Source organism: Chiloscyllium plagiosum, unplaced genomic scaffold, assembly GCF_037043375.1.
Source record: "Chiloscyllium plagiosum isolate Xiang-an unplaced genomic scaffold, Cpla_swu_hap1 HiC_scaffold_37, whole genome shotgun sequence".
In the NCBI taxonomy this organism is placed as follows: domain Eukaryota; kingdom Metazoa; phylum Chordata; class Chondrichthyes; order Orectolobiformes; family Hemiscylliidae; genus Chiloscyllium; species Chiloscyllium plagiosum.
The window spans coordinates 101,806,663-101,821,491 of NW_028270175.1; positions in this window are offsets into that span (position 1 = coordinate 101,806,663).

A 14,829-nucleotide genomic window follows, 5' to 3' on the forward strand; every position below is an offset into this window, starting at 1 on the left:
TGCTTTTAGGTACAAAGACTTTAAATAGGTTTTATTGGTTTGTCTCTCCCTTCTAATACTTTTTGTACACTAGCTTTCTGACTTCACTTCCTCACATCCCCCACACTGTACAAACTTATTTGTTTATCCCTTATAATTATGCTCCTCATTCCTATCATTTATTCCAATCTCCAACTCACATTTTGAATTGACATCCTTCATCATGGTCATGAGACTGGTCAATGCCTGCTGTCCTATTCACCTCTACCTTCTGCTCAGTTTCTGACCTGCTGCTTTGGTTCTCAGCCTCCTGGCTTATTAGTTTAAATCCACCAAATTTCTTCGAGCAAACCTCCCCATAAAGATGTTGGTTCTCCTCCAGTTAAGATGCAACCTGCCCATTTTTGAAAGCTCTCACTTGCCCTCGAAGAGAACCTAATGATCCAAAAATTGAAACCCTCACCTCTGTGCTAGTTTTTTAATCACATTTTAAAATATGCCATCTTCCTTATCATTACCTCTTTTCCACGTGTCGACTGGAGTAATTCAGACATTCCAGCGGATTGATCTCTCTCTCTGTGTCTCTCTCTCTCATACACACACATGCTCATGCACACGTGCACACACAGGCAGACTTATACACACAAAAGCACACACAGACACACATGAGCACACACACACACAGAGGTACACAGACAAACACACACCACATGACTTTGTAGAAGAATACCAGTAACCTTATAAATAATCAGAATGACAACTGGAATTAACGAATTAGTTAAAGGTAGGATGCGAACAATTAGGGTTACTCTTCATTAAGCAGAATGGACAAAGCTGTGAACTTATTGCAGTGCTCAAAATTATTTTCGTTGGCATTACAGCATCTCTGAGTCCAAGTTTCAAGATTGGCAGCACAAGAGCTAGAAGTGAGATAAGGAAAAATTTCTTTATTGAGAGATTTATTAGAATTTAGAATGCTCTGCCTGGGAGCGTTGTGAATGAAGATTCAAAAGGGAACTGGATATATATTTGTAAGTTACGAATGTAAAGGGCGACAGAGACCGGGTGGCAAATGGGAGGAGTTTGGGAGACTTTCCGGAGCTGATGCATACACAGTGACCCAATAACGTCCTTCTGTCCATTAAAGTTCTGTACTCTATCATGTACAGATGCAAGTCAACGTCAGTATCTGATTATTTCCTGTTTTTAAATGCTGACAAATATTTGATCATAGCTGCTGCAGCATAACCATTTAAAATGCAAGTATTGCAATGTTAGCTTGATGATGAAGTCTAATTATTAGTCAGCACATAAATATTTTAAATCTTGAATCCCAATTACTAAAACAAGTATTTCTTTGCTTTCCCACAAAACACTTTGTAAAAGTTTGACTTTTCTCTCATACGGAAATATGTTCATCGTTTTTTAACACTAACCAAATTTTGCATTAAATGCCATTCATTCTTTTAAAAAAATGCAAGATTTCAAATTATTGTTCACTGCATTGTAATATCACAAATCATTTATTTAAGTTAACATTCACAGTGAATGTTGAATTATTGTAATTTCTCAATTGTTGGTAAATAGCTGAAGCTCGTACATTTAAGTGAGAAATTAAACCGATTATTATTTAAATGTATAAGAACGCTTTTTCCATATGATTGTTCAATTATTTTCTCAATCTTAATATATAATCGGTCAGATGCCAAGCACTTTCCAAATGTTAGTGTGACAATGCTTTTATTTGAATACCGACAGTGAGTATGTAATTGTAATCACGTCTATAGTCAGATACCATATTCTTTGTTCGAAATAAAACAAAATTTACATTCTTTATTTTTGAATAATTAAATGTTGACAGGAGTTTGTATTTTTGTTCCATAAATATACCATCAACATAATTGTTTTCAGAGATGATGCAATTATTGTTTGGTTGAATAATCATACTTCGCATCTTATTTTTGCACAATTCATGAAACATAGCAAATATCTGATTACTTTTCGGATCACTAAACTGATCTCCTTGCAATCATAAGCTTCTTTGAAAATAGGATCTGAATTCAGGCAGAGTGTTACTGAACCTCATAGCTGCCTGTGGCACTTAGTGAGATACTGGCCTGCACCTAAATGTATCCAGAGCACGACCATATGATTCAGGGAAGTCATTCAAGCATTATTTCACAACAAAACATTTGGAATCTAACTTGGGCCGGTGGGAAACTAGCCACCAGGCTACCATTGGTCTCCATGTAAGTACAAATGCTGTCCAAATTAGACATCATTGACTGGCTAGTAACCATGCTTTACAAATTCATTTTCAGTCAGACCCTGTCCCAGAGAGCAGATGTGAGGACATGGAGTGTCAGAAGCACACCACACAAATTACTTACAGTGATGACATCTGGCCTACCTCCCAGACTCCATACATCTGTAACCCGGACAGACACTGAGTGGAGATGTCAACAAGGCGAAAGCGAAGACAGCAGATGCTGGAAGTTCGAGTCATGAGGCTGCAGCTTGAAAAGCACGGCAGCTCAGGTAACATCCAAGGAGCAGGAAAATCAACGTTTCGTGCAAAAGCCCTTAGTCAGCAATAAGAATGGGATCCATGAGGGTGGAGTGATAAATGGGAGGGGTTGGGGGTGGGGAAAGGTAACTGAGAGTGCGATAGTTGGGTGGAAGTGTGGGTAATGGTGATATATCGGAGGAGAGGGTGGAGCGGATAGGTGGGAAGGAAGATGGACATATGAGCATGATTGCTCAGTGGTTAGTACTGCTGCCTCACAGTGCCAGGGACCAGTTTCGATTCCGGCCTCAGGCGACTCTCCGTGTGGAGTGTGCACATTCTCCCGTGTGTCTCCATGACTTTCCTCCGGGTGTTCCGGTTTTCTCCCACAGGTGAATTGGCCATGTTACGTTGCCCATAGTAATAGATGCCTTAGTCAAAGTGAAATGGGTTACTCTTCGGCGGTTTGGTATGGACTTGTTGGGCCAAAGAGCCTCCTAACACTCCTAGGAAATCTAAAAAGATGGGACAGGTCATGAGGTCGGTGTTAAGCTGGAAGTTTGGAACTGTGATAAGGTGCGAGGAGGGGAAATGTGGAAACTGGTGAAATCCACATTGATGCCATGGGGTTGGAGTGTCCCGAGGTCGAAGATGAGGTGGTAAGGGAGTGGCGATGGATGATGCCCTGGACCTGCATGACCTCAGCAGAGTGGGAGGGGGTGTTGAAGCGTTCGGCCACGGGGCAGAGTGGTTGGTTGGTGCGGGTGTCCCAGAGATGTTCTCTGAAGTGCTCTGCGAGTAGAGGTCCTATCTCACTAACGTATAGAATACCATATTGGGAGCAACGGATACAGTAGCTGACATGTGTGGAACTGCAATTGAAACCTTGATGGATATGGAAGGATATTTAGGGCCGGGGGGTGGGTGGGCACATCTCTACTATTCCTATGGTGGCAGGGGAAAGTGCCTAGACAGGAGGGTGAATTGTTGGGCACCTGATGAGCAGTACTTATCTTATCCTGTATTCTGCATTCTCATTTGATTGTCCAGAATGAGTCGCTTCACACTTTTCCAGGTTGAAATCCACCTGCCACTTATCAGCCCAGTTCTTCATCCTGCCCATGTCCCAGTGCAAACCCCAACAGCCCTCCACACTATCCACAATTCTACCGACCTTTGTTCCATCGACCACTTCCTCATACAAATCATTTACAACAACCACAAACAGCAGAGTTCCCAGAACCGAATCCGACAGAACACCACTTTTCACCGAGCTGCAGGCTGAATACTTACCATTTACTACCACTTTGTGTCTCCATGGGCCAGTCAATTTTGTATCCAGACAGACAAGTTTCTCTGTATCCCAAGCCTCCTTACTTTCTGAATGAATCTACCATGGGGAACGTGGTCAAAAGCCTTGTCAAAATCCATGCACTACGCATCCACAGCTCTACCTTCTTCAGTGTGTTTGATCCCATCCTCAAAGAGTTCCATAAAGTTTGGGAGGCATGACTTGCCCCTCACAAAGCCATGCTAACTATTTATAATCTTGCTATGATTTTTCAAGTAATCATAAAGTCTGTCTCTCAGAATCGGCTCCACTACTTTGCCCAATACTAATGTAAGACTGACTGGATTGTAATTCTCAGGATTGTCCTAATTCCCTTTCCCGAACAAGGGAATAACATTTGCCAACCTCAATCATCTGGCACTACTCCAATGGACAGTAAAGACGCACGTAAAAATCATCGCCAAAGGCACAGAAATCTCTTCCCTCTCTTCTTGTAGCAACCTAGGGTGTTTCCCCTCTGCCCCAGGACTTTTTTCTATTCTTATGTTTGTACTTCAATTAGTCTGTACTTCACCTGAAATTGTCCACTCCCTGTCCAACCAACTGATTGACTACTTTCTATTTCAGGGCTATATACCGTGCTGCTTCACTTAGCATGTATGGTTCCAAATATCCTGTGAACCATGAATGAAAAATATAGGAAGACATGAATGCGCTGCTGATGAAAGGGTGATGCCCAAATCTTTGACTCTCTTACTCCTCAGATGTTGCCTGACTGCCTGTTCGTTTTCAGTGCCGCACGTTTCCACTCTGATCTCCAGCATCTGCCGTCCTCATTTTCTCTATAACTGACGGCTCTCCCGTCTGCACACTGAGCAGGGAATTAATCAGCAGAAACTCATTGTATGTGCAGCAGACTGTTCAGTTCTGGAAAATTGCATTTGGTTAACACATTCATTAAAAACGAAATTGCATTTCAACAAATACTAATTCAGTCCCAGAGTTAGTTTTGGTTCATGAATTGGGCAGGTTGATAAGGAACAGGGAATGACGGAAGAACTCCGAGGTACAGAGTATTCCAGGTGTTATATTCCAGAATGTTTTTTACCTTAATGCTGGGAATATTATCGGACGGACAGACGTGATAAGGGAACAAGGTGACATGTGGAAATGTGGCATTGTTGTCATTTCAGAGATGCATTTGAGGGAGGTCAGTGCTGACAAGTCAATATCCTGTGGTACAAGAACTATAGGCAGGACAGGAGAGGGGTAAAAGAGGAGGTGTGTTGCATTATTAGTCATGGAGCCAGTTACTACAGTAAGGAGGAGCGATATCTTGGAAAGATCTTCTAATGAGGCTTGATTGTTCGAGCTCAGGATCAAAACCATGGCAGAGGCACTGCTGGGGACGTATTATAGACCCCCAGATAAAAGAAAGTATAGGAGCAGATATAAAACTAATTTACTGAGGTGTGTAAAAACAATAATAGGTTTATTATACACAGGCATTTCATTTCGTGGCATTAATTAGGGCAGTGATAATATTTTAAGAGGGGACAGATGCCTTGAAATTTATTCCAGAAAGCTTGTTGTATCATCATGGAGCAGATACAACAATCGGTGGGGCAGTGATGTGCCTCATTGAGGGGAATGAAGTCAGGATAGGATTGGGAGAGCAGTAAACGGCCAGTGACCATTATATCACACATTTTATGTTTGGTAAGGAAAAGATTTTAAAAAACGCACTATCTGGTAAATAAAAGTTTTTTGGATTGGGGAGACCGATTTTATGAAATAAACATGACGGAATCTGGTCAGAGTGCAGTAGCTTCTGGGTGAATCTGTAGCAGAACACCGCGTGGCGGGGGGTTGGGAATCACTTGATCAAAATGGAATTAATGAGAGTATCCGCCCAATGTGTTACACGAAAGATGAAAATTTGGAAAACAAGCCCAGAGAACCTCGGGTGTCAACAAAAAATCAGAACAGAATTAAAAACAAGAGTAGCTTAAAACAGGTACAAAATGAGCAGGTCAATGGATGCATTAAATGAATATAGAAACTGTCGGGCTAATCTTGAAAAGTCAGTAGAAGAGCAGAAGGGGGATCGTGATAAAATATTAGTGGCTAAGATTAACAAGAATCCAAAGACATTGTATCAGTTCATTAAGAGGAAGAAGGTAACAGCAGAAAGAAGGGGGAGTATTGGAGACAAAGGGGAGCCACATGATATGTTAAACATTGGCTTCATATTGGTCTTCAGTTGGGAGAAGCAGTTCCTGGATTCAGAGAGAGTGACAGTGTGCCCCTTGAACGATTTGATACAGAAGCAAAGGAAGAATTTGAAATTGATGCAGGTTAAAGAATGGGCAAATCCCCATATCCGGGTGAACTGGCTGATGTGGAAGATGAGGGAGAAGAGCACAGGCTCTGACGTTTTTATTTTTCTATTGCCTCTGGCCAAAGCGAAGGTATGATGGGATACGATAACATCTAATGTTGGCTCATAGAGTGCTAGAAATAAGGCATGAGATTAAAGACCATCAAGTCTCCCAACAGTAAGAGGGATACAATTGTAGAAAATTCTGAGGGCTTTTGAGGCTAGGTCATTAAACATCTTGAAGGCTGAGACAGGCTGATTTTTAAACTAGGGTTGGTTATAGGGAAAATGCAGTAAAGTAGAATGTGGCATTATCAGCATAAATATAACGGAATTGAACAGAAAAGCAGACTCAGTGCGCAGATAGCCAGAATGTTGCTCCAATGTCTAATGCAATTCTTCTTCCTACATCCCTGTATTCACTGGAACAAAACTTCTCTCCCTTTGGAGTGAGACACAGTTTGGAATGCAATCGACTGATTCAAGGATTTCATAAATGCAGTATTAATAGACAGGAAGGACCAGTGGACTGCGACAACGCGGATTGACTGTTGGGGTGAATATTTGCCTCAGCTCAGTCACCACCAGCAGGAAGAAGATTCAGCAAGACCACCTCCAAGTACAAGTAATGACGTGCGCTGGAGTGCAGGTCGCCACGGGCTTGGTATCAAGGAATATTTAAGGCACGAACATTGCATTACTGTAGTGTCTCCCTTCTTCCCTAAACAAAAGTAAATGTGGAGGAGTCGAGAAAATGCTGTTGGTAGCAGAGTAAGTCGCAAGTCATTGGTATGAGAGGCTTCAGACAGCAGCAGCTAAGAAAAAAAAGTACAGGCAAGCTCAAATAAAGTCGTTTTAATTTATTATTACAGCAGTCAAGATAGCAGTTAGACCAGCTGCACGTTCCTCCTGTGGGAGCTCAGAGAGATTTCCACCGTCCCTGTTAACTACACGTGTTGAATTTGCACCCAGTTGCAGCTTCTGGGACAGCAGGTTTGGAAGCTGGAACTGGATGCACTCAGGATTATCGGAGATGCTGCAAACTTCATATATAACTGCTTTTGTGTGTTGGTCACGCCCAAGACCTACCCCTGGCCATGTTTCTGTAATGACTATAATGGCACAGTCCCACATAAACATCCATGCTCTGTGTTCATCAGTCTTACCTGTCTGCCCTGTTGCATTTCAATCAACACAATTTAATCCAACAGTCAGTCCTTGCTCCCTATCGTGTTCCAGGCAGAGAGTAGGTTTGGAATAGCAAAGGGAGTAAGCAGAGAGTGCAGCCTCTGTGGCCATTCCCCTCGAAAACAAGTATACCACTTCAGATACTGTTGGAGGGAATGACCGTTCAATGGAAAGCTGCAGTAGCCAAGTTTGTGGCACTACCACTGGTTTTAGAGCACAGCAGGAAAGGGTAAATTTAAACAGAGTCTTAGATATAGGAGAGTCGATTGTTGGAGGGACACATTGGAGATTCTGGGGCCTCAAACGAGAATCCAGCAACTTGTGCTACGTCCAAGGTGCCAGGTTGCAGGAAGCCCCCGAGCGGCTGCGAGGAGGGGGGGGGGGGGAGCAGCCCGAAGTCATTGTGCACGTTGGCATCACAAATGATACACGTAGATATAGGAATGAGGTCCTCCAGAGTGATTACAGAGAGCTAGGAGAAAAGTTAAAAACCAAGACCTCGAAGTGATAATCTTCTGATTACTTTCTGTTTCATGAGCTCATGAAAGTAAGAATAGAAGGATATGGCAGATCCATACATAACTGAAGAATTGGTGCGGGGGGGAGACACTCAGATTTTTAGATGATTGGGGTCTTTTCTGTGACAGAGCTGACCTGTTCAAGAGGGACAGGTGGCATATGCACTGTAGGGGGGATCCAATATCTTGGCGGGCAGGTTTGCTCGTGCTCCAACGGAGGGTTTAAATGAGATTGGCAGGAGATGAGATCATCAAGAGCAGGGAGGCAAGTGTGAGGCTGGAAGGAGATACAGCAATCAGAAACAGTAAAGTGAAAAGACAGGTCAGGCTTGAAAAGAACAGGCAGCAAGAATGCCTGTTTTTATTAAATTGCATTCATTTCAATGCAAGAGGACTGCCAGGTAAGGCTATGTGGGATATTTCAGGCATTACAGAAACATAGCTGAGGGAGGGACAGGACTGGCAGCTTAATATGCCAGGGTATAGCTTTAGACAGAACAGTGAATGGTGGAAAGAGGTAAGGGGGTGTTGCATTTCTGATCAATGGCTGTATCACAGCAGTAATCAGAGATGAAATAATTGAAGGATCGAACAGCGAGGATTTGTGGATGGAGCTAATAAATAGGAAGGGGTATGTTGATGTTATAGGGGTTGCACTATAGGCCCCGAAATAGTCACCAGGAATTAGAGTAACTAATATACTTGCAGACATTGGATTGTCATATTTGGGATTTTAATTTTTATAACATTGACTGGCACTGCCAGCGCGTTAAGGGATTTGGTGGGGTGGAATCCATTAATTGCGCCAGGAAAATTCCCTCAATCAGTATGTAGTTGGGCCTACTCGTTAAGGGGCAAAATTCGACATACTCTTAGGAAATAAGACAGAACAAGTGACGGAGGTGACAGTGTGGGAGCACTTTGGAACCAATGGCCATAGTTCTATTAATTTTCACATATTGATGGAGAGAGACAAAACTGGTCCACAGTTTCAAGTTCTAAATTGGGGCAAGACGAATTTAGATGGAATTACATAGGAGTTTGCAGGGGTTTGTTGGAATAGTTTGGTGTCGGCAAAGGGACCTCTAGCAGGCGGGAGTGCTTCGATCGTGAGATACTGGAGTTCACTGTCTATTTGTTACTATGGGGGTGAAAGGAAGGTTGGCTGGAATGGGGAACTCTGGATAAAAAGAAAAATTTAGGCTTTGACCAGAAAAAAGCAGCTACGTTACAGGCAGCTGGGATCAAGTGAATCCCTGGATGTATATAATGGATATAGGAATTTACTGAAGAAGGAAATCAGTAGGGCGAAAAGGGGACATGAAAAAGCCTTGGCTGAGAAGATTAAGATGAATCCAAAATGGTACTTTCAGTATATTAAAGGAAAAACAATAACTAGTAAGAAAATAGGACCCCTCAAACACCAGAGTGACATGTATGTGTGGAACCATAAGAGATGGGCGAGAACATCAACGAATATTTCTCCTCTGTGTTTAACATGTAGAAAAACATGAATACTTATGAACTTGGCGAAGTTCATGGTGATTTCTTAGGCACAGTCCATATCATCGTATAGAAGGTACTGGAAGTACTAGAATGCTTGAGTTTGGATAAATCTCACGTCCCTCACCAGATGTATCCAAGAACACTGTAAGGGGCTAGAAAAGCATTTGCGGGGGACTTGGCTGATGATTTTGATCATCATTAACCAGAATTGATTAGATTAGATTACTTACAGCGTGGAAACAGGCCCTTCGGCCCAACAAGTCCACACTGCCCCGCCGAAGCGCAACCCACCCATACCCCTACGTTTACCCCTTACCTAACACTACGGGCAATTTAGCATGGCCAATTCACCTGACCTGCACATCTTTGGACTGTGGTAGGAAACCGGAGCATCCAGAGGAAACCCACGCAGACACGGGGAGAACGTGCAAACTCCACACAGTCAGTCGCCTGAGGCTGGAAATGAACCCGGGTCTCTAGCACTGTGAGGCAGCAGTGCTAACCACTGTGCCACCGTGCCGCCCAAAGATCCTGGAAGGCTGGAGGATATCAAATATTGTGCCCTTACTTAAGAATGACTGAAAACAAAGCCTTAACGTACCTACCAGTGTGTGTGTGTGTGTGAGAGAGTGTGTGTGTGTGAGTGTGTGTGTGTGTGTGTGTGTGTGTGTGTGAGAGAGAGTGTGTGTGTGTGATAGGTACGTTACTTGAGAAAATTTTGAAGGATAAGATGTACACTAATTTGGAATGACAGGGTTTGATTAGAAATATTGAGAATGGCTTTGTGTGTGGGAGATCATGCTTGAAAAAGATCTTACAGTTATTTGAAAACGTGACCAGGAAGTTTGACTAGGTCGGGACAGTAGACGTCAAAAAGTGTGGCGCTGGAAAAAGCACAGCATGTCAAGCAGGAAAAAGAGAATCGATATTTCGGGCATAAGCCTTTCATCAAAAATGTCCAAAACATCGATTATCCTGTTTCTCGGATGTTGCCTGACCTGCCATGATTTTCCAGTTCCACACTTGTGGACTCTGATCTCCAGCATCTGCAGTGCTCAGTTTCTGCTAGGGTGGTAGATTTAGTCAATATGGATTTCAGTTAGACCAGGACAAGATAAGGCTTTTCAACCCCGGGAGCCTGATATACAGTTACAAGAGGAAGCCAACCAGCCCATCGAACCTATACAATTGAACCGAAAATAGATCGTGCAGCACCAGTTTACTGATATGCAGCGACAGGATCAGTCTATTCAGCTAATTCAGGTCAGTAACACAGGAAATGGAAGAGTCCACAAACTGACTGAACTCTGGGGAATGTTGGAATAACACGAGGCTATTTAGCACCTCAAATCTGCCCTTCCCTTCAGTAAGGTCAGGGCTGTTCTGCTCTTGGCAGCAATTTATCTTTCATGCCCAAATCTTTGTAGCCCTCGACTCTCTCAAAATCCCCTTCCAATCATTTCAGGAATGCAACTGTCTGGGATAGAGAGGACCCAACAATCTCTATCGTCTGAGAGAAGGAACGAACCCCACTCATGAACAAAATTCATGAACACAGCGTCAGAGTGACTGGCCCTGACATTACATCAATATTTGAATGAGCAATCCTTCAAAGGGTCGGAACGAGATTAAATTTAATATGAATCAGTTGGAAGCTCCCCACTGGTTGGGCTATTCAAAACACAATGTGGCTGGTGGACATCAATCCTCTCATTCCCTAGATATCTCTGTGGGTGATCCCCAGGGTAGCTTCCTCAGCACAAATATCTTCAGCTGCTTCATCAATGCTTTTCATTCCGTCATTCGATCAGAAGTGAAGATCTTCAGTGAAGATCACATAAAGCTTCAAAACCTGGACAATATTCAAGCTCATGCTGTTAACGTGGAGGTAACATTCGTGTATCAGCACTGCTGGACCCTGGCCATTTCCACAGTAAAGAAAGATGAGCTCATTCAGCATCTCAAGCTGGCTTCATTGAAAGCGATTCAGCCGATCCAAACTATTTGATAAGAAGAGACACAGCCCATTCACTCTCTGTTGTTTATTAAACAAGAAGAGATTTATTTTTAAAAACTGCAAATTTTGGAATTCAAAGCAGACAATCAGGACGCCGGAACAACACAACAAAAGAGACTCCTCATCAGGAGGTGAGAAGTCAACGACTTGAGTAAAAGCCTTCTTCAGGACTGGTAGTGTCGGAGGTGTTAAGGATGTCTACATTTAAAGAGGCCGGGGGGGGGGGGAGGAGGAGACAGGATGGTGATGTGAGGATAGGTGAACAAAGTAGTGATTATGTCCGGGTTGGTCGATGGGAGGAATGAACCCAGTTGGGAGATGGAAGGAGGGCTGATCAGAGGAATGGAAGGGAGGAGGAGGAGCTGGGAATGTTGTTGGGGGATTGGAGAGGCGGTTGTTTGAAATTGGAGAACTCAATGTTGAGTCCCCCGGCTGTAGGCTTCCCAGGCAGAAGATGAAGTGTTGTTCCTCCAATTTGCGGTTTGTTTCATTGTGGCAATGGAGGAAGTCGAAGATGGCCACATTGGAAAGGGCGTGGGAGGAGTAATTAAAATCGGCAGTGACTGGGAGGTCAGCTCAACCCTTGTGGGCTCAGCTGAGATGCTTAGTAAAACATCCCCTTAGTTTACATTTGTGATCAATGATGTAGTGAAGACCACATCGGAAGCACCAGATTCAGCAAACTAGGTTGGATCCCAACACCTGGCACATCTTCCACAAGGACCATTCCCTTCGCTAATCTTTGGTTCGTGCCACACTCCCCACCAAACCCTCCAATCCCGACTGACAACTGCCCCTGAAAACGTAAAAGATGAATCACCTGCTGGCACACAATCTCCCTCCATCCAGCGCCCCAAACAGTCCTTCCAGGTGAAACAGAGATTCACCTGCATCACTTCCAACCTGTGTACTGCATCAGGTGCTTCCGATGTGGTCTTTTCTACATTGGGGAGACCAAATATAAACAAAGAGCACATTTTACCATTTATCACAGCCGGGCCCAAAGGGCCAGATGTGAGCTCCCAGTCACGACTTATTTCAATTCCCCTTCCCCTGCTCTCCCCCCAACCCGACCATTTCCTTCCCTCTTTATCTGCAGCTCCCCCTACCCCTACCCCCAATCCTGAAGAATGGTTGTACCGGAAATATTGCGTTCTCCACCTCCTGCTGCTCTCTGGCTTGTGGTGTTCTTCCAGCCTCCTGTTTGTCTTTTATTACACAGGACGATAAGGAGTCTAGTCAGCACAACACGATGGTTAGCAGCTACCACGAGTCACCCAATAGTGAACCTCTTCCCTGGGATAAGTAGGAGGACATGCAACCCCTCAAGACGCTGACACACGAAAAGAAGGAACCATTCAGCCCCTCCAAACTGTTGCACTGAAATAGGAGCATGTCATTGATGCTGCAACACGACAAACCAATGAAGCAGAGACTGCACAGACAGACTGCCCCAAGTTGTTCCTCCTGGCACCATTGCTAATGCTACACATGTGTTACATTTCTGTGGTTTGCTGATGGAGAGGAGCACAGCGGATGGCTTGTCCCAAGTCGCAAGGTGGCATCTGCCATCTCCGAGGAGACAGGCTCGTATTCTGCATGGAGATCAGAAAGTTTTGGGAATGGCCAGCTCTATCAGAGTGTAGCTGCTGACACATTTGTGAACAACATGTTGCTCAGTGCAGAGTCTCCCTCCAACTGTACGTTGAGATGGGGAGAGCTCATTCAGAATCTACAGCTCTCTCGCAACCAACATAGGGTCTCCACAGAGAGTGTAAACTATCAGAGAGTCATAGAGTTTAACAGCAGGGAGACGGGGCCGTTAGCCTAAATTGGTCTATGCTGACAAAATATCCGTTCATGCTAACCCCATTTCCCTGCACTTGGCCCATGTCCTGCTAAACATTTCCTATCAATGTATCTGTACACATTTGAAAACATGTACTGCAGGAAAACGCATGTCATATTTCACGCTATTGTTTTGTTTTGGGCATAATGAGTCCTGGTTCAAAACACTCAAGTTTTATTGCAATCACTTTTTAATCTTTTGCAGCATTACAGATTAAACACTCATTTCCTTCACACTCTCCTCATGGTACCATCACTGCAGAGATTAGTCTGGTCAAACTCCTTTACACTATCTCACTGTAGCAAGGAGATCATTCTAATAATGGAGAGAAAATCTGTTCACAGTGCCCCACGTGCTGTCTCAATATCTCTCTACAACTGCAGGGAGGTGTCTTCACATCTATATTTGAATCATTCTTCAATGAAGGACAGTATGCAATATACTGCGCTGATTACTTGCTGTATGAATTCAGTCAGTGACTCATGACCAAGAGCATTCAGCTCCTTTTCACTAAGAGCACTGCACATCATGTCACCTTCTCATAAATACAAAATGAGAAGGATGGTATGTTTTGCCAAATCATTTGTTTGCCTTGCGAAGCGCTTTACTTCCAGCACAGTCACGCCAACAGAAACACCACTGTTGCCATTGGAGATGTTTGAAGATGCTGAGGAGGTGATGGCATAGCTCTATTATCTTCGGATTATTAATGCAGCGACCCAGGTAATGACCCAGAGCACAGATTCGAATCCCAAAACGGCAAATATTGGAATTTGAGTTCAATAAAATATCACGAATTAAGAAGGAATGAAAAGATTGTCAGAAACACCTACCTGACACACTGATGCCCTTCAAGGAATGAGATCTATCATCTTCACCTGATCAAGCTTACATGTGACTCTAGACCCATAGCAATGTTGTTACCTCTCGGCTGCCGTTTGAAATGTCCAAGCCGAACCACTCAGTTATATCACTCACGATGAAGTCTCATTGAAAGTAAACCAGATGGAGCTAAGCATTGAGTGCTTACAGCCCACTGACTGCAGTGGTCAGGACTGCAGCTCACCAACAGCTTCTCAAGGACAACATGAAAAGGGAATTATATGCTGTTACAACGTCCCATTAATTAATTTAAAAAAAGATTACTCTTAGGAAAGGGAGACAAAGGGACATAACTCACTTCAAACCGTGACTTAGATGTATACATTACATGAAAAGGATTTTCGTGAATATGGCAGCAGCAGAAAAATAAATAAGATTAATCTTGTTTATTATTTCCATTCCAGCTGGTCATCAGCAATCCATCAACTTGCTTCTTTATCTCGTTCTTTCTCTTTCCATAACTGTTCAACTCCGTCCTTCTCCCCATCACAACAGACGTCCCCGTCACCAACATCAATCACACTATTTCCCAGTTGTGTGCAATTCTGATAAATGGTCATTGGATTCGAAATGCCAATTCTATTTTTATCCCGATCCGAGGCTGCCAATTCTGCTCAGCTACTCTGACACTTCATCATTCTTCTGATATCTCGCATCATTCCTTTTTTTCCGAAACTTTATGTGTTGTTATTAGATAAGATGTCTGCATCGCT